This window comes from Bufo bufo, chromosome 3, assembly GCF_905171765.1.
Source record: "Bufo bufo chromosome 3, aBufBuf1.1, whole genome shotgun sequence".
Taxonomy (NCBI): Eukaryota; Metazoa; Chordata; class Amphibia; order Anura; family Bufonidae; genus Bufo; species Bufo bufo.
In genome coordinates, this window is record NC_053391.1 from 7,762,538 (window position 1) to 7,789,011 (window position 26,474).

General features: G+C 50.2%; 1 protein-coding gene across 1 annotated transcript in view; it reads right to left on the reverse strand.

Annotated features, from left to right (window-relative positions):
* Positions 1-26,474, reverse strand: part of CASR (calcium sensing receptor) — a 178,502-nt gene that overhangs the window by 112,693 nt on the left and 39,335 nt on the right. Inside the window, exon 2 of the mRNA XM_040422857.1 lies at positions 8,855-8,912. The gene's annotated coding sequence lies outside the window, so the exon portion shown is untranslated. The remainder of the gene's footprint in view (positions 1-8,854; positions 8,913-26,474) is intronic.

Below are 26,474 nucleotides of genomic sequence, written 5' to 3' on the forward strand. Positions count from 1 at the left end.
CAGCTCAGCAGACAGTATCACACAGGATGGGATTAGATACACAGCTCAGCAGACAGTATCACACAGGATAGGATTAGATACACAGCTCAGCAGACAGTATCACACAGGATAGGATTAGATACACAGCTCAGCAGACAGTATCACACAGGATAGGATTAGATACACAGCTCAGCAGACAGTATCACACAGGATAGGATTAGATACACAGCTCAGCAGACAGTATCACACAGGATAGGATTAGATACACGGCTCAGCAGACAGTATCACACAGGATAGGATTAGATACACAGCTCAGCAGACAGTATCACACAGGATAGGATTAGATACACAGCTCAGCAGACAGTATCACACAGGATAGGATTAAATACATGGCTCAGCAGACGGTATCACACAGGATAGGATTAGATACACAGCTCAGCAGACAGTATCACACAGGATAGGATTAGATACACAGCTCAGCAGACAGTATCACACAGGATAGGATTAGATACACAGCTCAGCAGACAGTATCACACAGGATGGGATTAGATACACAGCTCAGCAGGCAGTATCACACAGGATAGGATTAGATACACAGCTCAGCAGACAGTATCACACAGGATAGGATTAGATACACAGCTCAGCAGACAGTATCACACAGGATAGGATTAGATACACAGCTCAGCAGGCAGTATCACACAGGATAGGATTAGATACACAGCTCAGCAGACAGTATCACACAGGATAGGATTAGATACACAGCTCAGCAGACAGTATTACACAGGATAGGATTAGATACACAGCTCAGCAGACAGTATCACACAGGATAGGATTACAGATGAAAACAGCACCAGAACCAAGTCCATTACATCAATACTACACTAGATCCAAGCTCATTACATAATTACAGCACCTTCTCCTCTCCCTGTGACCTATCAGCACATCCCCCACCCAGTGGCCTGCTAAGGGGGGTCGGTCTGCCCCGGGTGCCGGCTCTCAGGGGGTGCCAGAGTCCAGAAGCAATGAGTGCTTCCATCAATACAGATGCTGAATACAGATTTCCATCAATACAGATAGAAGGTCACTCACCGCTCAGCTCCCCGCGCTCCTCCCCTCCTTCAGGCCGGCGGCGCTCTGAATGGTGAAGCAAGAAGACTTTTTCCCGCTCCATCATTCAGTCTGCAGACACAGATCGCGCTGCCGGCCTGCGTGGGCGGAGCCTGCAGCTTGGAAATCTGCATAAGCTCCTCCCATACCGTGCTGCAGAGCGATCTGTGCCTACAGGCAAGAGAGGACTGTGAGCTTCAAGAACGGGACAAGTGATCAGGTACTGAGTTTTATTTTTTGCATTTTACAACACAGAGGGGGCAAAGATGGCTTTACCACTCTGGAGGGGGCACAATGGGCATTGCTAATGTGAAGGGGGCAGAATGGGCATTTCTACGCTGGAGGGCGCACAATGGACATTGCTAATGTGAAGGGGGCATAATGAGCATTTCTACTCTGAAGGGGGCACAGAGGGCATTTCTACTCTGGAGGGGGCACAGAGGACATTGCTAATGTGAAAGGGGCACAATGGGCATTTCTACTATGGAGGGGGCACAATGGGCATTTCTACTATGGAGGGCACACAGTGCACAGAGGTACTACTCTGAAGGGGGCACAGTGCACACAGGGCATTACTACTATGAAGGGGGCACAGAGGGCATTACTACTAATAAGGGGCACAATAGGGATTTCTACTATGGAGGGGGCACAGAGAGCATTATTACTGTGAAGGGGGCACAATGAGTATTTTTACTGTGAAGGGGCACAATGGGCATTATTACTATTAAGGGGGCACAATGGGGATTATTACTATGAAGGGGGCACAATAGGGATTATTACTGTGAAGGGGGCACAAAGAGGGCATTACAACTGTGAAGGGGCACAGAAAGGGCATTACTACTGTGAACGGGGCACAGAGAGGGTATAACTACTGTGAGGGGGGCACAATGAGGGCATAACTACTGTGAAGGGGGCATAATGAAGGGATAAGTACTTTAAGGGGGCACAATGTGGGCATAACTACTGTAAGGGGACACATATCTGTACAAAACTACTGTGAAGGTTGTACAATGAGGGAAATACTACTGTGGGGGGGGGGTACGATTTTTTAAAAGTATTTGGAGGGTGCCAGAGAAAGGACCCGCCCTGGGTGCCAAACAACCAAGGCACGCCACTGCCCCCACCACTGCCACCCCCTCTCCTCCTTCATGCTGAGACCATGGCCAGCTGACAGGGGAGGATGATTCAACCTGATCTATCTCAGGCTGTATAGCAGCTAGAGATATGAGCCAGGTTTTGCTTTAAAGCTACTAATCTAAGATGCAAAACAAGACCAGGATCAGTCACTCCCAACCACGGTTGTGACGGTTGTATCTCTGGCTGCATTGCTACTAGCTCTGTGGTTTTGTGTATAAAGCTTTTCTGGAAGTCCCATAGCGTTGAATGGAGGGGTGTCACGGCCACGGTTTTGGCCGTGACTCCTTGGGAGCCGCATACTGTTGCCCGCGGTTTTGGGTTGTTGTGTCAACCGCAGCTTGAGGCATAATGTAGTTAGCCTCAGGTGCGGTTCCCTTGGAGTTATGTGCACGTTTTGTATGCACTTTCGTATGTCTGTGTGCACTCTGTTTTGTGTGTGGTGTGCACTGACATCTTCCCTTCACTGTGGTTGCCCGTGGCAACGTTTGGGTGTATGTGTACATGTGGTGGCAGTGTCCCGGCCTTCGGGCTGACTCCCAGGACACGCTTGCCACCCATGTCGTTGCCTGCGGCAACAGCCACAGTGTGTTTGTAGTTTTGACACTTCCCCTTTTAGTTATGTTTTCCCTTCTGTGGTATTGGAAGGGTTAACTCCCTTTCTGTGTGTCTGAGTCACGGGGTGTGTCTGACTGTTGGGTGTGGCCTCTTGGCCCTATATAGCCTCAGTTGTAGGCAGTAGCCAGAGAGGGTGTTTCAGTCATGCTGGCTGTAGACATCCTCCTGGTTACTTACCAACTGCCAGTGGGGGCCAACCTTCTGGTCATAAGCTTATATATGTCCTTTGGTGTCTGAAGATGTGTTTGCTTTATGTTGTTTTATTGCACCTGTGGTCCTGGGTTCCCGTGTGTTGTATGTTTGTGTGCTGAGTCCTGCTGTCTGTGGGCAGTACACCCACATGGGTTCCAGGCTTGGTTGTCTGTGGCAGGTCAGTGTGATGTTTGTGGCAAGTACCTGCCACTGCCACAGGTTGCACTTGTTCTCCCTTCCTTGCAGCTTGGCCAGTTAGACTCCTGTTCCTCCGTATCCAGAAGGAACAGGATGTCTTACTCTGACTCCTAGCCTAGGGACCGGCGGAGGGCGAGTAGGGATCCGAGGTTCCTGCGCATGGGTCCTCCTACCTTCAAGGTCGGCCCATGCAGGTAGGAGTTAGGGTCAGGTTAGGGACGCTGTTAGGAGGTGACCTGCTCCCTAATCCTGTTCGTCCTGGTCAAGCTGCGACCATCATCCTCCGGCACACGGCTGAGGGTTTCCCCCATCCTCAGCCGTGACAAGGGGTGGCTGCACATGCATGTCTTCTTCTCCTTCACTGCTATGGGATGCCTGAAAATAGCTGAGCATGCTCCCATAGCAGTGAACAGACAGAATGCTCTCCGTTTACAGCAGGACCACCTTCTTGAGAGAGAAATAGGATCCACATCTATCAGACATTTATAACATATCTTATCGATATGCTATAAATGTCATGATGGTAATACCCCTTTAAAGGCTGTGGACACCTTTGGGGACGTTTTCTTAAATTGCAATTTTACACATTTTGAGCTATAAATCATTTTTTCAATTGGTTTTTATTGAAAGTTTCCAATAGTTTTTCCTCTATAGTTTTCACCACCCTCTGTCCCATCAAGGAGCTCAGCTGATGGCTCATGTGAAGCCTGTGAACTCCTGACAGCTCATAAACACTTACTATAACTAAATCCGTATAAAACCGATAAGAATATGATTCAAAGGGGTTGTGCCATGATGGATGTAAAGAAAAATGAAAATCCGACATCATATAGTACATCACAGCTAGAACCAGCTCTGTACCAAGGATCCAGAGATCTATTCATTCATTGCTCTGGATGTATTTCAGATTGGCAGCTCAGGGGGCGTGTCCTTTCTACTGCAGCTTTTTCCCTGTAACTGCCACAACTTCTAACAGAACTTATGGTTGGTGACAGTAGAAGATTTAAACTGAGCATGTGCGACCACCTCAGTGAGGTGGGGGGAGAAATAAAGAAAAGAATATTCAGCAGGTTGGGATATGCAGACACATTTTAATGAATAACTCAGGGCTACAATACATTTTTTATTTCTTGAAATTACAAAAGTATTTCAGATCCAGGTGCTGGTTTGGAAAATGTCAAAATTTTTTAGTAGTGCAACCCCTTTAAATGTTAAGTGTTTATGAGCTGTCAAGAGTTCAGAGATAAGCGGCCTCAGATGACAGCTCAGGGTAAAAGTGACAGTAAGATAACTCTGCAGCTAGGCTAAAACCTAACCCTCTATGAAAAAAACTGCAGAAAATATTTAATAAAGACCAATACAAAAAAAATATTTAGCCTAAAATGAGTAAAATGTAATCATAACACAAAAGCAGTTCAAAGACTTTAAAGGGCAGGTGCAATAATATAACCATTACCATAAATAACAGTATTATTCACATGGGCTCTTCTAACAATACAATAAATCTAACAATACAATATATAACACACAATGATGGGCACATGGAAATTTTACATAAATTAGCATAAAGCGAACATAATCGGACGCTAGCCGCGGATCCGCAAAATATAGATATTAAATGTCTGCACGCCACATAACGATGACTTCAATGGGTCTGTGGTCAGCATGTTGCAGCAAAGTATAGGACATGTTCTATCTTTGGGGGCTCAGTCGCATGGATGCAGAAGCAGATGACGCCTTCCCGGTCCTCTGTATCCCACAGGCTCTGGCAATCTCTCGGGGGCTCCTTCTCTCTCTCTCAGCGCTGTGACCACAAGGTCCAAACAATCTGCCCTATTTATCAAACCAGAAATCTGAAACACAGTGTTAGGCCATACTGGGCACGACCCATATGCTGACCCTCTCATCCTGGGCATGACCTCTATGCTGACCCTCTCATCCTGGGCATGACCTCTATGCTGACCCTCTCATCCTGGGCATGACCTCTATGCTGACCCTCTCATCCTGGGCATGACCCCTAAGCTGACTCTCTCATCCTGGGCATGACCCCTAAGCTGACCCTCTCATCCAGGGCATGACCCCTAAGCTGACTCTCTCATCCTGGGCATGACCCCTAACCTGACTCTCTCATTCTGGGCATGACCCCTATGCTGACCCTTTTATCCTGGGCATGACCCCTAAGCTGACTCTCTCATCCTGGGCATGACCTCTATGCTGACCGTTTCATCCTGGGCATGACCCCTATGCTGACCCTCTCATCCTGGGCATGACCCCTATGCTGATCCTCTCATCCTGGGCATGACACAAAAAAATCCTTGATGCAAATGTTTTGCATCGAAGAGTCGTTTGTGTCATGTGACTATGGAGCGGGAGTGAAGCGCTTGCTATTACTTACCGCTCCGTGATCTCCCTCTGCGCTTGGAATACTTACCTTTCCAGCAGGCGGCCTCCGGACACTCCACAGCACGTCCATGGTCCCGCGCTGCACCGACCTCCTGAAGTACGCACGCCGTGACCTGACGCGCTGTGTGACGTCAGGCGCAGAGCAGCGCGGAACGATGGAGTGTCGGCGGCGCCCCTGCTGGAAAGGTAAGTTGGTGCGACTAAGGCCAGGCACCTGCGCCATGGCACAAGGGGGGAGAGCTGCTGGCACAAGGGGGGAGAGCTGCTGGCACAAGGGGGGAGCGGTGCTGGCACAAGGGGGGAGCGGTGCTGGCACAAGGGGGAGCACTGCTGGCACAAGGGGGGAGAGATGCTGGCACAAGGGGGGTAGATGATGGCACAAGGAGGAGAGCTGATGGCACAAGGAGGAGAGCTGATGGCACAAGGGGGGAGACCTGATGGCACAAGTGGGGGGGAGATGATGGCACAAGGGGGGAGAGATGATGGTACAAGGGGGGAGAGCTGCTGGCAAAAGGGGGGAGAGCTGCTGGCAAAAGGGGGAGAGCTGCTGGCACAAGGGGGAGAGCTGCTGGCACAAGGGGGCTAAATGATGGCACAAGGGGGGGAGAGCTGCTGGCACAAGGGGGGGAGAGCTGATGGCACAAGGGGGGAGACCTGATGGCACAAGTGGGGGGGGGGGAGATGATGGCACAAGTGGGGGGGGAGATAATGGCACAAGGGGGTAGAGATGATGGCACAAGGGGGGAGAGCTGCTGGCACAAAGGGGGGAGAGCTGCTGGCACAAAGGGGGAGAGCTGATGGCACAAGGGGGGAGACCTGATGGCACAAGTGGGGGGGAGATGATGGCACAAGGGGGTAGAGATGATGGCACAAGGGGGAGAGCTGCTGGCACAAAGGGGGGAGAGCTGCTGGCACAAAGGGGGAGAGCTGATGGCACAAGAGGGGGGAGATGATGGCACAAGGGGGGAGAGCTGCTGGCACAAGGGGGAGAGCGGCTGGCACAAGGGGGGGGAGCTGCTGGCACAAGGGAGGTAAATGATGGCACAAGGGGGAAGAGCTGCTGGCACAAGAGGGGTAGAGCTGCTGGCACAAGGGGGGTGAGCTGATGGCATAAGGGGGGAGAGCTGATGGCACAAGGGGGGAGAGCTGATGGCACAAGTGGGGGGGAGATGATGGCACAAGGGGGTAGAGATGATGGCATAAGGGGGGGGAGAGCTGCTGGCACAAAGGGGGAGAGCTGCTGGCACAAAGGGGGGAGATGATGGCACAAGGGGGGAGAGATGATGGCACAAGGGGGGGGGGAGCTTCTGGCACAAGGGGGGAGAGCGACTGGCACAAGGGGGAGAGCTGATGGAACAAGAGGGGGGAGATGATGGCACAAAGGGGGAGAGCTTCTGGCACAAGGGGGGAGAGCTTCTGGCACAAGGGGGGAGAGCGGCTGGCACAAGGGGGGAGAGAGGCTGGCACAAGGGGGGAGAGCGGATGGCACAAGGGGGAGAGCTGCTGGAACAAGGGAGGTAAATGATGGCACAAGGGGGGAGAGCTGCTGGTACAAGGGGGGAGAGCTGCTGGTACAAGGGGGGAGAGCTGCTGGCACAAGGGGGGAGAGCTTCTGGCACAAGGGGGGAGAGCTTCTGGCACAAGGGGGGAGAGCGGCTGGCACAAGGGGGGAGAGAGGCTGGCACAAGGGGGGAGAGCGGATGGCACAAGGGGGAGAGCTGCTGGAACAAGGGAGGTAAATGATGGCACAAGGGGGGAGAGCTGCTGGCACAAGGGCGGAGAGCTGCTGGTACAAGGGGGGAGAGCTGCTGGCACAAGGGCGGAGAGCTGCTGGCACAAGGGGGCTAAATGATGGCACAAGGGGGGAGAGCTGCTGGCACAAGGGGGAAGACCTGCTGGCACAAGGGGGAGAGTTGATGGCACAAGGGGGGAGAGCTGATGGCACTGGGTGGGGGGGTTTGAAGGCACTGGGGGAGTGGAGCTGATGGCACTGGGGGAAACTGATGTACTTGGGCTGATCGCACAGGGGGGAACGAAGGGTGTTGGGGTCTGATGAGTTTTTATAAAGGAAAAGAGTCTATTAATTCATTTTTCCTTATTAGATTACTCGATTAATCTTAAAAAAATTATTGACAAAATACTCGATTTCTAAAATAATCGTTTACTGCAGCCCTATAATTCACATTACAAACACTTTCTCAATAACAGAAAACATACACTACTCCCAAAAAGTTCTGGATATTTGGCTTGTGGGTGAGATTTCAAGATGACCCTAAAATGCCCTCTAACCTTTACAGGAGAACTTAATGTGACCTTCTCTAACCTTCTGAATGCTCCTGTCCAACTGCTCAATGTTTCAGGACTTTTTGCACAACTTGCTGTTCTCTAACAAGGAGATTAACGGCAAAATTCACACCAGGAGTTTGATCCATGAATCGCCCAATAAATTTCCTGGTTCAGTTAGAATTGGTATTAAACAGTCCTCCTCATCATGCTGCTCACATTGTGACATCATGAGACCAAGACGACACCTAACAATTGATGAATAGTACCTCGTCATTGTGAGGCTTCAAGCAGGATGTTCTCAGACGGAAGTGGCCCCTGAGCTTAGAGCGTCACAGAGAGTCATCAGCAGGTTGTATCAGAGATACAGAGACTGGAAGAGTCACAGAAAGGCAGAGAAGTGGACGTGGAGAAGTCAAGGAGAGCGCTCTGCATCAGCCATGGTTGTCACCAGACGAGCCTTTGGTGGTGGTGGTGTTACAGTGTGGGCAGGTGTGTCTAGTCAATACAGAACTGCCCTACACTTTGTGAATGGTCCAGTGACAGCCCAGACTACTTTCCAAAAATTTCACCTGAAAGGCAGTGAAACCATATGTCCTCCATACCAACGTAACAGGAACTGTGAGAGCAAACATACACCAACATACACCAGCTGGGTACATAATGGTCCATACACATGTCCGTAGAATGGGTCCACATCCTTTCCGCAATTTGCATTCTCTATGGGGCAGGAATGGATGCGGACAGCACACAGCAATTGCGGACAAGAATAGGCAGTTCTATGGGGGTGCCGGCCAGTTGTACTGCGGATCCGCAATACACTACGGACGTGTGAATGGACCCAAACTGTAAATTACTCAGGTATAACTGCTTCTTCAGTGCATACAATTAAGTAATGAGAAACCAAAATTCTGTAATCAGCCCTTTATATGGTACTGACCTTAGACGAGGAGTCCGACATGTACACCTGCCCAGCACTGCTGCCATGTCCTCAGGACCTACCGAAAAAACATGAAAAACAACATTGTGAGTGAAGAAAGGAAAGCTTCATGTAAAAAAGTCTGAGAACACAGAGCCGATACTGAGGATTACACGGAGTATACAGGACAGGATAAGTGGGACTGTGCAGTGTATATATATATATATATATATATACACAGAGTAAGAGCAGATACTGAGGATTACACCAAGTATACAGGACAGGAGAAGTGATACTGTGCAGTGTATATATATATATACAGAATAAGAGCAGATACTGAGGATTACACCCAGTATACAGGACAGGAGAAGTGGTACTGTGCAGTGTATATATATATACAGAATAAGAGCAGATACTGAGGATTACACACAGTATACAGGACTAGCGCGCTTCTGTGTAGTTTCCATGTATTTTCAGCATATTATAACTAGAGTTGAGCGAACACCTGGATGTTCGGGTTCGAGAAGTTCGGCCGAACTTCCCGGAAATGTTCGGGTTCGGGATCCGAACCCGATCCGAACTTCGTCCCGAACCCGAACCCCATTGAAGTCAATGGGGACCCGAACTTTTGGGCACTAAAAAGGCTGTAAAACAGCCCAGGAAAGAGCTAGAGGGCTGCAAAAGGCAGCAACATGTAGGTAAATCCCCTGCAAACAAATGTGGATAGGGAAATGAATTAAAATAAAAATAAAAAAAATAAAAATGAACCAATATCAATTGGACAGAGGTCCCATAGCAGAGAATCTGGCTTCACGTCAGCAGAGAATCAGTCTTTTCATGCCATAGCAAAGAATCTGGCTTCATGTCATAGCAGAGAATCAGTCTCTTCATGCCATAGCAGAGAATCTGGCTTCATGTCAGCGCAGAATCAGTCTTCATGTCATAGCAGAGAATCAGGCTTCACGTCAGCCACCACTGGAACAGGCCACTGTCACACATTTAGGCCCCGGCACCCAGACAGAGGAGAGAGGTCCCGTAACAGAGATTCAGGCTTCATGTCAGCACAGAATAAGTCTTCATGTCATAGCAGAGAATCAGGCTTCACGTCACCCACCACTGGAACAGGCCACTGTCACACATTTAGGCCCCGGCACCCAGACAGAGGAGAGAGGTCCTGTAACAGAGAATCTGGCCTTATGTCAGCACAGAATCTGTCTTCATGTCATAGCAGAGAATCAGGCTTCACGTCACCCACCACTGGAACAGGCCACTGTCACACATTTAGGCCCAGGCACCCAGGCAGAGGAGAGAGGTCCCGTAACAGAGAATCTGGCTTCACGTCAGCAGAGAATCAGTCTCTTCATGCCATAGCAAAGAATCTGGCTTCATGTCATAGCAGAGAATCAGTCTCTTCATGCCATAGCAGAGAATCTGGCTTCATGTCAGCGCAGAATCAGTCTTCATGTCATAGCAGAGAATCAGGCTTCACGTCACCCACCACTGGAACAGGCCACTGTCACACATTTAGGCCCAGGCACCCAGGCAGAGGAGAGAGGTCCCGTAACAGAGAATCTGGCCTTATGTCAGCACAGAATCTGTCTTAATGTCATAGCAGAGAATCAGGCTTCACGTCACCCACCACTGGAACAGGCCACTGTCACACATTTAGGCCCCGGCACCCAGACAGAGGAGAGCGGTCCCGTAACAGAGAATCTGGCCTTATGTCAGTGCAGAATCTGTCTTCATGTCATAGCAGAGAATCAGGCTTCACGTCACCCACCACTAGAACAGGCTACTGTCACACATTTAGGCCCCGGCACCCAGGCAGAGGAGAGAGGTCCCGTAACAGAGAATCTGGCCTTATGTCAGCGCAGAATCTGTATTCATGTCATAGCAGAGAATCAGGCTTCACGTCACCCACCACTGGAACAGGCCACTGTCACACATTTAGGCCCCGGCACCCAGGCAGAGGAGAGAGGTCCCGTAACAGAGAATCTGGCTTCATGTCAGCGCAGAATCTGTCTTCATGTCATAGCAGAGAATCAGGCTTCACGTCACCCACCACTGGAACAGGCCACTGTCACACATTTAGGCCCAGGCACCCAGGCAGAGGAGAGAGGTCCCGTAACAGAGAATCTGGCCTTATGTCAGCGCAGAATCTGTATTCATGTCATAGCAGAGAATCAGGCTTCACGTCACCCACCACTGGAACAGGCCACTGTCACACATTTAGGCCCCGGCACCCAGACAGAGGAGAGGTTCATTCAACTTTGGGTTGCCCCACAATATAATGGTAAAATGAAATTAAAAATAGTATTGAATGAGGAAGTGCCCTGGAGTAGAATAATATATGGTTAAGGGGAGGTAGTTAATGTCTAATCTGCACAAGGGATAGACAGGTCCTGTGGGATCCATGCCTGGTTCATTTTTATGAACGTCAGCTTGTCCACATTGGCTGTAGACAGGCGGCTGCGTTTGTCTGTAATGACGCCCCCTGCCGTGCCGAATACACGTTCAGACAAAACGCTGGCCGCCGGGCAGGCCAGCACCTCCAAGGCATAAAAGGCTAGCTCTGGCCACGTGGACAATTTGGAGACCCAGAAGTTGAATGGGGCCGAACCATCAGTCAGTACGTGGAGGGGTGTGCACAGGTACTGTTCCACCATGTTATTGAAATGTTGCCTCCTGCTAACACGTTCCGTATCAGGAGGTGGTGCAGTTAGCTGTGGCGTGGTGACAAAACTTTTCCACATCTCTGCCATGCTAACCCTGCCCTCAGAGGAGCTGGCCGTGACACAGCTGCGTTGGCGACCTCTTGCTCCTCCTCTGCCTTCGCCTTGGGCTTCCACTGGTTCCCCTGTGACATTTGGGAATGCTCTCAGTAGCGCGTCTACCAACGTGCGCTTGTACTCGCGCATCTTCCTATCACGCTCCAGTGCAGGAAGTAAGGTGGGCACATTGTCTTTGTACCGGGGATCCAGCAGGGTGGCAACCCAGTAGTCTGCACACGTTGAAATGTGGGCAACTCTGCTGTCGTTGCGCAGACACTGCAGCATGTAGTCGCTCATGTGTGCCAGGCTGCCCAGAGTTAAGGACAAGCTGTCCTCTGTGGGAGGCGTATCGTCATCGTCCTGTGTTTCCCCCAGCCACGCACCAGTGATGGGCCCGAGCTGCTTTGGGTGCCACCCCGCTGTGAACATGCTTCATCCTCATCCTCCTCATCCTCCTCCACCTCCTCGTCCTCCTCGTCCTCCAGTAGTGGGCCCTGTCTGGCCACATTTGTACTTGGCCTCTGGTGTTGCAAAAAACCTCCCTCTGAGTCACTTTGAAGAGACTGGCCTGAAAGTGCTAAAAATGACCCCTCTTCCTCCTCTTCCTCCTGGGCCACCTCCTCTTCCATCATCGCCCTAAGTGTTTTCTCAAGGAGACATAGAAATGGTATTGTAACGCTGATAACGGCGTCATCGCCACTGGCCATGTTGGTGGAGTACTCGAAACAGCGCAACAGGGCACACAGGTCTCGCATGGAGGCCCAGTCATTGGTGGTGAAGTGTGTCTGATCCGCAGTGCGACTGACCCGTGGGTGCTGCAGCTGAAACTCCACTATGGCCTGCTGCTGCTCGCACAGTCTCTCCAGCATGTGCAAGGTGGAGTTCCACCTGGTGGGCACGTCGCATATGAGGCGGTGAGCGGGAAGGCCGAAGTTACGCTGTAGCGCAGACAGCGAGCAGCGACAGGGTGTGAACGCCGGAAGCGCGAACAGACGGCCCGCACTTTATGCAGCAGCTCTGACATGTCGGGGTAGTTGTGAATGAACTTCTGCACCACCAAATTCAGCACATGCGCCAGGCAAGGGATGTGCGTCAAACCGGCTAGTCCCAGAGCTCCAACGAGATTTCGCCCATTATCGCACACCACAGGCCGGGCTTGAGGCTCACCGGCAGCAACCACTCGTCGGTCTGTTGTTCTATACCCCCCCACAACTCCTGTGCGGTGTGGGGCCTGTCCCCCAAACATATGAGTTTCAGAATGGCCTGCTGACGTTTACCCCGGGCTGTGCTGAAGTTGGTGGTGAAGGTGTGTGGCTGACTGGATGAGCAGGTGGAAGAAGAGGAGGAGGAAGCTGAGTAGGAGGAGGAGGAGACAGGAGGCAAAGAATGTTGCCCTGCGATCCTTGGCGGCGGAAGGACGTGCGCCAAACAGCTCTCCGCCTGGGGCCCAGCCGCCACTACATTTACCCAGTGTGCAGTTAGGGAGATATAGCGTCCCTGGCCGTGCTTACTGGTCCACGTATCTGTGGTTAGGTGGACCTTGCCACAGATGGCGTTGCGCAGTGCACACTTGATTTTATCGGACACTTGGTTGTGCAGGGAAGGCACGGCTCTCTTAGAGAAGTAGTGGCGGCTGGGAACAACATACTGTGGGACAGCAAGCGACATGAGCTGTTTGAAGCTGTCTGTGTCCACCAGCCTAAATGACAGCATTTCATAGGCCAGTAGTTTAGAAATGCTGGCATTCAGGGCCAGGGATCGAGGGTGGCTAGGTGGGAATTTACGATGGCGGCGGTCAGTAGCAGGCGGAGTCTCTTGGCGGCGGGTGTTCTGATTTTTCCCACTGCTCCCTCTTTTGCTACGCTGTTGGCTTGGTCTCACCACTGCCTCTTCCTCCGAACTGTGAAAGTCAGTGGCACGACCTTCATTCCATGTGGGGTCTAGGACCTCATCGTCCCCTGCATCGTCTTCCACCCAGTCTTGACCCCTGACCTCCTGTTCAGTCTGCACACTGCAGAAAGACGCAGCAGTTGGCACCTGTGTTTCGTCATCATCAGAGACGTGCTGAGGTGGTATTCCCATGTCCTCATCATCAGGAAAAATAAGTGGTTGTGCGTTAGTGCATTCTATCTCTTCCACCCCTGGGGAAGGGCTAGGTGGATGCCCTTGGGAAACCCTGGCAGCAGAGTCTTCAAACAGCATAAGAGACTGCTGCATAACTTGAGGCTCAGACAGTTTCCCTGATATGCATGGGGGTGATGTGACAGACCGATGGGCTTGGTTTTCATGCGCCATCTGTGCGCTTTCTGCAGAAGACTGGGTGGGAGATAATGTGAACGTGCTGGATCCACTGTCGGCCACCCAATTGACTAATGCCTGCACCTGCTCAGGCCTAACCATCCTTAGAACGGCATTGGGCCCCACCAAATATCCCTGTAAATTCTGCTGGCTACTGGGACCTGAGGTAGTTGGTTTACTAGGACGTGTGGCTGTGGCAGAACGGCCACGTCCTCTCCCAGCACCAGAGGGTCCACTAACACCACCACGACCATGTCCACGTCCGCGTCCCTTATTAGATGTTTTCCTCATTGTTCCCGTTCACCACAATTTTGAGAATGGCAAATTTGGGAATTCTTTTTTAACCCAGAACAAAAAGTGTGCTTTTACGGTAACTACAAATAACTTGACCAGATAAAACAGTACAGATTTGGTTGAATAGAGATGTGAGACCTGTTTTTTTTTGCGCTGTGTGACAGTTATAGGTTTAATCACACAATGACACTTCTATCAGCACGCTAGCGCGTGTCTTAGGTTTTTCTGAATTACACTATCAGCACCTTCAATGTAAGATATCCTTTTTGGGATAGATTTCAAGTAGGCCTCAAATACCACAAACTAGTTATTTTCAGAATGGCAAATTTGGGAATGCTTTTTCAACCCAGAACAAAAAGTCTGCTTTGACGGTCACTACAAATAACTTGACCAGCTAAAACTGTGCAGATTTGGTTGAATAGAAATGTCAGGTCTATTTTTTAGGCGCTGGGTGACAGGCTCAACTTGCCCCTGATGTAATATATGGCCAAAAAATAATCAGACTGTTGATGGTTAAATGCACTTGGGTGACACAGGCTCAGCCTGCACCTGATGTAATATATGGCCAAAAAATAACCAGACTGTTGATGGTTAAATGCACTTCGGTGACACAGGCTCAGCCTGCAGCTGATGTAGGATATAGCACAAAATAACCACACTATCGATGGTTAAATACACTTGGTGATAGCTCGTGCTGGCGCACCACAAGTCACAAAATGGCCGCCGATCACCCCAGAAAAAAAGTGATCTAAAAATGCTCTGGGCAGCCTCAAAAAAGGGAGCAAGTCAATAATAGCACTTCAATGATCCACAGCTGCAGATCGATCACAGAATGAAGTCTTTTGGAGGAGTTAATCTGCCTAATCTCGCCCTAACGTCGCAGCTGCAACCTCTCCCTATACTTGAATCAGCAGAGTGACGTGCGGCGCTACGTGACCCAAGCTTATATAGAGGCTGGGTCACATGGTGCACTGGCCAATCACAGCCATGCCAATAGTAGGCAAGGCTGTGATGGCCTCTTGGGGCAAGTAGTATGACGCTTGTTGATTGGCTGCTTTGAAGCCTTTCAAAAAGCGCCGAACACCGAACCCGAACCCGGACTTTTACGAAAATGTTCCGGTTCGGGTCCGTGTCACGGACACCCCAAAATTCGGTACGAACCCGAACTATACAGTTCGGGTTCGCTCATCCCTAATTATAACATTTATAGTTGGGGGGATACATATGAATGGAGGTGTTAGGATACGGCTACTCTGTCAGGTTCTCTGATGCAGTTTCGGAGATGTCCTATCTGTCTTCTGTAGTTTTGCTCCTTTTATGATCCACTTCTGATATCGGGGCACGAAAGATGAGAAAGGAGGACCCTATGACCCCCTGGTGGATCCTTGTTTGGCGGGATTACCCATAATACCCTGCAGTCAGCCTCAACCAATCAGAAAGGACTATATTGACACTGTATAAGATCCCAACCAGATCCTGTGTATTCTGAGTTTGTAGACGGATGTGTCAGGGGGTCTGTCAGAGACACAGCAAAGAAAGCATTGTCTTTCCACACACAATACAGCTAGTTTAGGGTCAGCCGGGGGCAGTGTTAGGGGGGAAAATAGATAGTCACATTTAAATAATTGGCAGACAGAGTTGGGGACAGGACAGGGACAGAGTACTGAGTGCATCACTGAACTGAGCTACAATTCCACTACTACCCATACACAGCCACAAATTTCTCTGCCTTGTCCATCATGGTCCACACGGTGCTGCTGCTGCTGCCACTATCCCTACAAAGCCAGACGTCTCCTGCCTTGTCCATCATGGTCCACACGGTGCTGCTGCTGCCACTATCCCTACAAAGCCAGACGTCTCCTGCCTTGTCCATCATGGTCCACACGGTGCTGCTGCTGCTGCCACTATCCCTACAGAGCCAGACGTCTCCTGCCTTGTCCATCATGGTCCACACACGGTGCTGCTGTTGCCCCCCGAAACAATGCTAGAACAGGTCAGAAGCACAGAGGTTAAGAAATGATAAGCTCAGAGTCCTGTCTACAAATGCTCGCAGTTTAGGTAAAAAAATCAATGAACTTGGGTCAATAATGGCAACTGAGAATGTAGATTTAGTGGCTGTTACGGAGACATGGTTTAATGAAAGAAATGACTGGGACATAACCATACCAGGGTACTCTTTATACAGAAGAGACAGAGAAGGCAAGAAAGGAGGAGGAGTGGCCCTGTATGTGAAAGATAGCATTAAATCTAACCTAATACAAGTTGGTGAGGCCAACATAGAGTCAGTTTGGGTTACGTTGCAGTTTGCTAACCATGCAGTAACTCGTGTAGGTGTGATATATAGACCACCTGGTCAAGTTAAAGAACTAAATGATCTACTAGTTGAAGAAATAGCTAAAATGACAATGAAAGGAGAAGTTATCATTATGGGAGATTTCAATCTTCCAGATATAAACTGGAAAACCAAAATAGCAAGTTCTACCAGGAGTACAGATATTCTAAATTCCCTACTGGGGTTATCTCTACAACAAGTGGTTGAGGAGCCAACCCGGAGGGAGCCCATTTTGGATTTGGTATTCACAAACGGGGATTCGGTATATGATGTCATTGTAGGCGAAACCTTGGGATCTAGTGATCACCAGTCAGTGTGGTTTAATATAAGAACTGTGAAAGAGTCCCACCACACAAAAACAAAAGTTTTAGATTTTAGAAAAACAGACTTTTCAAAAATGAAATTAGTCATAAATGAGTCCTTATCAGACTGGAACGGATTACATGGAGTCCAGGAGAAATGGGACTACTTAAAAGGTGCATTATTGAAGGCAACAGAAAATTGCATTAGACTTGTCAGTAAAAGCAAAAAAAGGAGGAGACCACTGTGGTACTCAGCAGAAGTGGCCCAAATCATTAAAAATAAAAAGCTAGCATTTTGTAATTATAAAAAAACCCAGAGCAATGAAGATAAGGAAATCTACAAGATTAGGCAGAGAGAGGCCAAGCAAGTTATAAGAACTTCTAAAGCGCAGGCAGAAGAAAAACTAGCTCAGTCTATGAAAAAAGGGGATGAGACATTCTTCAGATATATAAATGAAAAAAGGAAATTAAAACAAGGAATAACTAAATTAAAAACAAAGGACGGAAGGTATGTAGAAGAGAATAAAGGGCTAGCCGACTGCCTTAATGAATACTTCTGTTCAGTTTTTACAAAAGAAAAAGGAGAAGGACCTCCACTAGAAAGAATGACTATTAAATCGTTTGATGCATGTATCTTTACAGAGGAAGATGTTCTAAGTTTGCTGTCTAAGGTGAAGACAGATAAGTCACAGGGGCCTGATGAGATACACCCAAAATTATTAAAAGAGCTTAGTGGTGAGCTGGCAAAACCGTTAACAGATTTATTTAACCAATCATTAGTAACAGGAGTCGTCCCGGAAGATTGGAAATTGGCAAATGCCGTGCCCATTCACAAGAAAGGTAGTAGGGAGGAATCGAGCAACTATAGACCAGTGAGTCTGACATCAATAGTAGGCAAATTAATGGAAACCCTATTAAAGGATAGGATTGTGGAACATCTAAAATCCCATGGATTGCAAGATGAAAAACAACATGGGTTTACTTCAGGGAGATCATGTCAAACAAATCTTATAGATTTTTTTGACTGGGTGAATAAAATAATAGACGGTGGAGGTGCAGTAGACATCGCATATCTAGATTTTAGTAAGGCTTTTGACACTGTCCCACATAGAAGACTTATCAATAAACTGCAGTCATTGAGCATAGACTCCCATATTGTTGAGTGGATTAGGCAGTGGCTGAGTGACAGACAACAGAGGGTTGTAGTCAATGGAGAACATTCAAAACAAGGTAATGTTACCAGTGGGGTTCCACAGGGATCTGTACTGGGACCGATTTTGTTTAATATCTTCATAAGTGATATTGCAAAAGGCCTCGCTGGTAAGGTTTGTCTTTTTGCTGATGACACAAAGATATGTAACAGGGTTGATGTTCCTGGAGGGAAACGCCAAATGGAAAAGGATTTAGGAAAACTAGAAGAATGGTCAGAACTCTGGAAACTGAAATTTAATGTGGATAAGTGCAAGATAATGCACCTGGGGCGTAAAAACCCAAGGGCAGAATATAGAATATTTGACACAGTCCTGACCTCAGTATCTGAGGAAAGGGATTTAGGAGTAATTATTTCAGAAGACTTAAAGGTGGGAAGACAATGTAATAGAGCAGCACGAAATGCCAGCAGAATGCTTGGATGTATAGGGAGAGGTATAAGCAGTAGAAAGAGTGAAGTGCTTATGCCGCTGTACAGAACACTGGTGAGACCTCACTTGGAGTATTGTGCGCAGTACTGGAGGCCATATCTCCAGAAGGATATAGATACTCTAGAGAGAGTTCAGAGAAGAGCTACTAAACTAGTACATGGATTGCAGGATAAAACTTACCAGGAAAGGTTAAAGGACCTTAATATGTATAGCTTGGAAGAAAGAAGAGACAGAGGGGATATGATAGAAACTTTTAAATACATAAAGGGAATCAACTCGGTAAAGGAAGAGAGCATATTTAAAAGAAGAAAAACTACCACAAGAGGACACAGTTTTAAATTAGAGGGGCAAAGGTTTAAAAGTAATATAAGGAAGTATTACTTTACTGAGAGAGTAGTGGATGCATGGAATAGCCTTCCTGCAGAAGTGGTAGCTGCAAATACAGTGAAGGAGTTTAAGCATGCATGGGATAGGCATAAGGCCATCCTTCATATAAGATAGGGCCAGGGGCTATCCATAGTATTCAGTATATTGGGCAGACTAGATGGGCCAAATGGTTCTTATCTGCCGACTGTCATGGTCTTACCTTCTTGCTGTTCTCCTTCGTTTGACATGTGCTGGCGGCCATCTTGGTTTCTGGGTTTCTTGTAGCCTTCCACCCTGCGGCTCCTCCTTCCCACTGGGAGGAGCTGAATGCCTAGCTCATATATATAGGAGGTCTGTGGCTTCAGTTCCTTGCTTGGTCCTCCTGTGTTCACATGCTTCTAAGACTGCTGCTGCTTCTGGTTCCTGATCCTGGCTTCGTCTGACTACCCTGCTGGTTCCTGATCCTGGCTTCGTCTGACTACCCTGCTGGTTCCTGATCCTGGCTTCGTCTGACTACCCTTCTGGTTCCTGATCTCTGGCCTCTCAAAGACTCTGCTTCGGTTTCACCATTCGTTTGGACTTTTGCTTTACAGCTTTATTTTCAATAAAGCCTTCTTATTTTCACTTATCTCTTGTTGTACGTCTGGTTCATGGTTCCGTGACATTAGGACCAAGCCATGAGTTCTGACGGTACAGGGCCATCCTCGCTACCCATGCTGGTTGCCAGACTTGATCAGCAGGATCACCTGTTGGGTCGGTTCGCTGTGGCGTTGCAAACCCTGCTTGAACGCACGGCTCATTTCGCTCCCGTTGCCGATGGGTCGGTTGTCGCTCCTACTGCCGCTCCGGTTGTTGCGCCAGAGTCTACCCCGACACCTGTTGTTGCGCCTGCGGTGTTTCGGGGTATGACCGGTTCTGCCCCTCTTCCACAGCGCTTTGGGGGAGAGCCAACTCAGTGCCGAGGTTTCCTTAACCAGGTGGGCATTTATTTCGAGTTGCTGCCACATGCCTTTCCCACTGAGAGATCAAAGGTGGGCTTCTTGATCTCGCTGCTCTCGGACAAGGCCTTGGCCTGGGCCAGCCCTTTATGGGAGAACAACAATCAGGTGGTTGCCGAGTTTTCCGGTTTTGTTGCTTCTCTTCGGAAGGTATTCGATGTGCCGGCTCGTGCCGCCTCTGCCGCGAAGCTCCTTATGTCCATCAGACAGGGTTCACGATCCGTAGCTGAATACGCCATTGAGTTTCGTACCCTGGCAGCAGAGGTGGGCTGGAATAATGAGGCTCTGGTCGCTGCTTTCTCTCATGGTCTCTCGGATGCCTTGAAGGATGAGGTTGCAGCTAAGGACCTACCAGTGGAGCTCGAGTCTCTTATTTCTTTCCTGATTTTGATTGACACCAGACTCAGGGAGAGACCTTCCTTTAAGGAGAGCCTGCGGAGGTCTTCTAACAGATTGGCGCCTACGTTTGCTGTCCCACCCGTGCCTCCCTCTCCTCCCACGCCTCCTGGGGATGACTTGTCTGGGGGTGAACCCATGCAGCTGGGGTTTGCTCGCCTGTCCGAGGGGGAGAGGGTACTCCGGAGACGCGAGGGTCGATGCATGTACTGTGGTCTCGGTGGGCATTTTCGGTTGGCATGTCCGAACCGTCCGGGAAACGCTCGTACCTGAGATCCTGTCGGGGGCAGATCTTGGGTGGAGTCTCCTCGTCCCCGGTTTCCCGTGTTGACAAACCACTGATCACTGTTGTCCTCTCCTGGGTCGGGGGCTTGGTGACGACCCAGGCGTTGGTGGACTCTGGTGCTGGTGGTTTGTTCATTGATAGTGTGTTCGCTGCCGCCAATTCCATTCCTCTGCAGGCTCGAGGTTCCCCACTGGCTCTTGAGGCGATAGACGGCAGACCCGTCTGTCGTCACACGTGACTCATGAGACCCTTCCAGTGGGGATAGCCATTGGTGCCGTTCACAGAGAGTCGGTCTGCCTCCAGGTTATTTCGTCTCCACACTACTCGGTGGTCTTGGGGTACCCCTGGCTCCAGAAGCATAATCCGACTTTCGATTGGAGATCGGCCGAGATCCTCTCGTGGTCACCGCAGTGTGGGGCTAGTTGCATCCATGGGTCTGTCAAGTTGCTGTGTACTTCCTCGGACTCTCTGTTGCCTCCTGAATACGAGGAGTACCGGGATGTATTCGATAAGGTGCACGCGGTTGCCCTACCTCCGCACCGCCCATACGATTGTGCCATAGAGTTACAACCTGGTGCCGTTCCTCCTCGTGGCAAAGTCTATCCACTGTCGGTAGCGGAGAATGAGGCCATGGAGGAGTACGTGAGGGAGGCGCTTTCACGCGGACACATTCGCAAATCCTCGTCCCCGGCAGGGGCTGGATTTTTCTTTGTGAAAAAGAAGGGCGGTGAGTTGAGGCCTTGCATCGATTACAGGGGTCTCAATCGCATCACGATCAAGAACGCTTACCCGATACCCTTGATTTCCGAGCTGTTCGATCGCCTTAAAGGGGCCACGGTCTTTACCAAACTCGACCTGAGGGCGGCATATAACCTGGTAAGGATCAAGGCGGGCGATGAGTGGAAGACCGCGTTTAACACCAGGACCGGTCATTATGAATCCTTGGTTATGCCCTTTGGGTTGTGCAATGCGCCCGCAGTCTTTCAGGAATTCATCAACGATGTTTTCCGTGACCTGTTGCAGCAGTGTGTGGTGGTCTATTTGGATGACATCTTGGTATATTCTGAATCCATGGAGGCCCACATTCTGGATGTCAGACGAGTGTTGCAACGGTTACGAGAGAACAAGCTGTTCGGTAAGCTTGAGAAATGCGAATTTCACCGATCCCAGGTAACCTTCTTAGGTTACATCATTTCCGCTGAGGGGTTCTCCATGGATCCTGAGAAGGTTTCGGCTGTCTTACAGTGGCCCCAGCCCAGTGGTCTTCGTTCCCTGCAGCGCTTTTTGGGCTTCGCCAATTATTATCGGAAGTTCATCAGGGACTTTTCCATGCTGGCCAAGCCTCTCACGGATCTGACCAGGAAGGGCAGTAATTCCCAGGTCTGGCCGCTCGAGGCCATCCGAGCTTTTGAGGCCCTAAAGTCCGCTTTTGTGTCGGCTCCGATTCTGTCGCATCCCAACCCTTGGTTGCCCTTTGTCCTCGAGGTGGACGCGTCTGAGACGGGAGTAGGCGCCTTTCTGTCTCAGCGTAGAACACCAGAGGGTCCTCTGCTTCCTTGTGGGTTTTACTCCCGGAAACTGTCTTCCGCGGAGTGAAACTATCAGATTGGTGACAGGGAGTTATTGGCCATCGTGCAGGCCCTTAAAGAATGGAGGCACTTGCTCGAGGGTTCGGTGGTTCCGGTTCTCATCCTGATGGACCATAAGAATCTGACCTACCTTTCTGAGGCCAAGAGATTGACACCACGTCAGGCCAGATGGGCTCTGTTCTTGTCACGTTTTAATTACGTGGTCTCCTACCTACCCGGTTCCAAGAACATCAGGGCGGATGCCCTATCACGGCAGTACTCCGAACTGTCCAGGGAGGAGTCGATTCCGACTTCGGTCATACCTCCGAATCAGATCCTGGCCGCCATTCGCACCAGCCTGACCTCTCCCCTGGGTGAGCAGATTTTGGCGGCTCAATCTGGTGCTCCCTCTGGGAGACCCAACGGCAGATGTTTTGTGCCTGAGGAGTTGCGCACTCGGTTGTTGCGAACCTACCATAACTCCAAGACCGCGGGGCATCCTGGAAAGAATCAGCTGTCCTGGGCTGTTTCACGTCTGTTCTGGTGGCCTTCCCTACGTTCCGACATCGCCGCATATGTAGCGGCATGCTCCGTTTGTGCCCAGAGTAAGTCCCCTCGGCACCTTCCGTTGGGCCTTCTGCAACCCATAGCCACCGGGGAGTGCCCATGGTCACACCTGGGGATGGATTTCATTGTGGACCTCCCTGCATCCCGAGGCCATACGGTCATTCTCATGATTGTGGATCGGTTTTCCAAAATGTGCCACTGTGTTCCTCTCAAGAAGTTACCCTCTGCACAAGAGTTGGCCACGATTTTTGCCAGGGAGGTCTTCCGGTTGCACGGTTTGCCCAAGGAGATTGTGTCGGATCGGGGGAGTCAGTTTGTGTCCAGGTTCTGGCGCGCCTTTTGCTCCCAGTTGGGGATTCATCTCTCCTTCTCCTCGGCCTACCACCCTCAGTCCAATGGGGCCGCAGAACGATCCAATCAGGCCTTGGAGCAATTCCTTCGTTGCTATGTCTCCGATCACCAAGACAATTGGGTTGACCTTCTGCCTTGGGCTGAGTTTGCCAGGAACACGGCGGTGAACTCTTCCTCTGGGACGTCTCCCTTCATGGCCAATTATGGGTTCCAACCTGCCGTGTTACCGGAGGTATTCTCTCCCCAGGATATTCCGGCTGTGGAGGATCACCTTTCCGTCCTACGTGCTTCTTGGGTACAGATCCAGAAGTCCCTTGAGGCCTCTGCGCAGCGCCAGAGACTCCAGGCTGATCGCAGACGAGCGCCTGCTCCTTCCTACCAGGTCGGAGACCGTGTATGGTTGTCCACCCGCAACCTCAACCTTCGAGTGCCCTCTCCCAAGCTGGCGCCTCGCTTTGTTGGTCCCTTCCGAGTGCTTCGCAGGGTAAACCCGGTAGCCTATGCCCTTGCGCTTCCTCCTGGCATGCGGATCTCTAACGTGTTTCATGTCTCCCTGTTGAAGCCACTGGTGTGTAATCGTTTCACTTCCTCGGTTCCTCGGCCTCGTCCGGTCCGAGTGGGCAATCATGAGGAGTATGAGGTGAGCAATATCCTGGACTCACGCCTGGTCCGCGGTCGGGTGCAGTTTTTGGTCCATTGGCGTGGTTATGGTCCAGAGGAGCGTTCCTGGGTTTCCTCCGCAGATGTCCATGCTCCTGCCTTGCTCCAAGCCTTCCACGCACGCTTCCCTCAGAAACCGTTTTTTGCTCCGCGGAGGAGGGGCCCTTGAGGGGGAGGTACTGTCATGGTCTTACCTTCTTGCTGTTCTCCTTCGTTTGACATGTGCTGGCGGCCATCTTGGTTTCTGGGTTTCTTGTAGCCTTCCACCCTGCGGCTCCTCCTTCCCACTGGGAGGAGCTGGATGCCTAGCTCATATATATAGGAGGTCTGTGGCTTCAGTTCCTTGCTTGGTCCTCCTGTGTTCACATGCTTCTAAGACTGCTGCTGCTTCTGGTTCCTGATCCTGGCTTCGTCTGACTACCCTGCTGGTTCCTGATCCTGGCTTCGTCTGACTACCCTGCTGGTTCCTGATCCTGGCTTCGTCTGACTACCCTTCTGGTTCCTGATCTCTGGCCTCTCAAAGACTCTGCTTCGGTTTCACCATTCGTTTGGACTTTTGCTTTACAGCTTTATTTTCAATAAAGCCTTCTTATTTTCACTTATCTCTTGTTGTACGTCTGGTTCATGGTTCCGTGACACCGACACATTCTATGTTTCTATGTTTCTATGCTGCTGCCACTATCCCTACAAAGCCAGATGTCTCCTGCCTTGTCCATCATGGTCCACACGGTGCTGCTGCTGCTGCCACTATCCCTACAGAGCCAGACGTCTCCTGCCTTGTCCATCATGGTCCACACGGTGCTGCTGCTGCCACTATCCCTACAGAGCCAGACGTCTCCTGCCTTGTCCATCATGGTCCACACGGTGCTGCTGCTGCCACTATCCCTACAAAGCCAGATGTCTCCTGCCTTGTCCATCATGGTCCACACGGTGCTGCTGCTGCTGCTGCCACTATCCCTACAGAGCCAGACGTCTCCTGCCTTGTCCATCATGGTCCACACGGTGCTGCTGCTGCTGCCACTATCCCTACAGAGCCAGACGTCTCCTGCTTTGTCCATCATGGTCCATGTGACAGATCCATCTGTATAGACCTATATTGCTGGTTCGTCTGTTTGCCTTAATTTCGCTGGATTTCCTGCCCGTATGCCCCTGTTCGTGTGTTTCCCCAAATACTGATTGGAACTACTGAACGGACGGCCACCCAGGAGAGGAGTGTGCTGCTAGTTAACCCAAATGGCCTCATTGTTCACAAAGGACTTAAACTAACTTGAACTCCTGGTCTAATGCGTGCCATTTTGGGATGTTAAATGTCTGTGTATTGAAAAGGGTTGTGACATTGTATGTTTAAATGGTGATGTCTGTTCTGTTGTCCCCACATGTGTATTGTGGTTTCCCTCTGTCTTGAGAGATAATGGGATTACTCCTCGGGTCTCAGGGCAGAGAGGAGGAGACCATGATGCATTGTGGGGGATGTATTGTCTCTGTAGTGCTGCATGTCTGCCCTGTGTCAGTCTCCAGTCTGGTCCCCTAGGGGCGTGTCCACCAGATGGAGACCTGCATAAATACGGGCGGGTAGCCCTCAATAAAATTGATTCCTGTTTGACTTTCAAGACGGAGCTTGGTCTCGTTTGTGGAGGGATTTATTATTGGGACAGCGCTTTCGTATATTGCTAGCTGTGGAAGGAGTTCGACTGAATTGCTGATCGGGAGTTGCCACTTCGTATGCTCCATTCGGAAGTTTGACGATCGGCTGGATTAAAAACTGCATTTCTGGAGAAAGGGGCTTATTCACTAAACGGCGGCTTCATCTACCTGGCGGTGAGTGTCGTAACAGTCCACATGGTGCTGCTGCTGCTGCCACTATCCCTACAAAGCCAGACGTCTCCTGCCTTGTCCATCATGGTCCACACGGTGCTGCTGCTGCTGCCACTATCGCTACAGAGCCAGACGTCTCCTGCCTTGTCCATCATGGTCCACACGGTACTGCTGCTGCTGCCCGCCACTATCCCTACAGAGCCAGACGTCTCCTGCTTTGTCCATCATGGTCCACACGGTGCTGCTGCTGCTGTTGCCACTATCCCTACAGAGCCAGACGTCTCCTGCTTTGTTCATTTTGCTCCATACTGTGCTGCTGCTGCAGAGTGATAATAAACAGGCTTTGTGTTACCACCATCTAACATGCGTTTACCCATAGCTATATACACCACTATCATGAAAGTCGGGCACTAAGTAGAAGCAGCGATGGTGATTTCCTCATCTCCAACAATTTACTGACACAGAAGCCGACCCCAGTGCTGGGTACACCGCCACAAAATGTCTGTGTCTCAGGAACTTGTCCTGTGGCTTTGAGCATCAATTACAGCCTGACTACGGCGTCTCCTGCTGATCACAAGGCGTCTTATTGTCTGAGGCATCGCACCCCACTCTTCTTGAAGGGCAGCCCACAGGTGATTGAGGTTCTGGAGTACAGAGTTACAAGCATCTACACGCCGACTCAGCTGATCCCATAGCTTTTCAATGGGATTCAGGTCTGGAGAAAGTGCAGGCCGCTCCATGTGAGGTCCCCCAGTCTCCCGCAGACATTTCCTAATGATGGACCTCGATGAGCTGGAGCATTGTCCTCCATGAAGATGACATTAGGCCTGTGTTGTTCATGCAGAGGCACAATTACTGGATTACTGATGTTCTTCAGGTAGTCTGGGCTGTCACTGAACCATTCACACAGTGTAGGACAGTTCTGTATGGACTAGACACACCTGCCCGCACTGTAACACCACCACCACAAAAGGCTCGTCTGGTGACCACAGTGGAT